Genomic DNA, 1,014 nt, shown 5'->3' on the forward strand with positions numbered 1-1,014 from the left:
AAGAGGGAAGAGGGTCAGAGGGAGAAGCAGACTCCCCGCTGAGCAGGGAGCCCGATGTGGGGCTCGATCCCAGGACCCTGGAATCATGAACTGAGCTGAAGGCAGTTGCTTACACGACTGAGGCACCCAGGTGCCCCAGGAAAGGCCTCACTTTAAACGGAAGGAAATACATTTAATCATGGAAAAAGAGAGTCTGGAAAGTGGTACAATTCCATTGATGTTTACCTGCACAGGCAAATTCTTACTTTGTAACCCAGATCCTTGGTAAGTGTAATTTTTTAGTAGTAATTGAGGTAAAATAAGCCACACAAAGAGTTTTTATAATGTAATTTGTGTCTTTGTATGTTTTAAACTAAATGTAGCTCTGTGGTATTTTATTATAATTTTTAAATTTCTACAAGTGAAATCTAGAACTGATTGTTCTCTGCTGTATATGCCATGTTTGTACGGTTGGACTCTGTGAAAACTGGTAGGATCATACAGTCCCCAGTCTGGATGTCTTAAACACAAAGGAATCACAGACTGCGATTTTCGTCTTCGAGACCTGGAAGAATCTGTCGCGCTTCACTGTGCATCCATGCTACATTTGATTACTTAGTAGATACTGCTCCAACGCACTTGACGTGAACTGCCATCAACTCTTCTATTTTGTGCCAAATAAAGTCATTTAGTCAGACTAGATCAGATATCAACTTAAACTCGTTTCAGAGAAACTTGGATTTCAAAAATGTGTGCAATAAAAAAGGCCCAGTGAAGAAATCTTCCACGGACGAGTAACACATGGCGAATCCAGAGGCTGGTAAACAGTGCATTGTATGGCTGAGCTCTTCCACCTTATGGACTTTGAGTTTGCTTCAGAAACATTATTTTAGAAAGTTTGGTATCGTCTATTTGGAATGAAAACAGTGGATTTCATGTATTTTACATGACAAATAAATTAATGTGACTTGATTAGAAACAAAACCTTTTTTTAGTCCAGCTTATAGACTGTGTTCTCATTTAACAGCAGGGTCT

The sequence above is a fragment of the Eumetopias jubatus genome, unplaced genomic scaffold (genome assembly GCF_037043125.1).
Source record: "Eumetopias jubatus isolate StellerSeaLion01/CBP00866 unplaced genomic scaffold, mEumJub1_p1.0 scaffold_7, whole genome shotgun sequence".
Taxonomy (NCBI): Eukaryota; Metazoa; Chordata; class Mammalia; order Carnivora; family Otariidae; genus Eumetopias; species Eumetopias jubatus.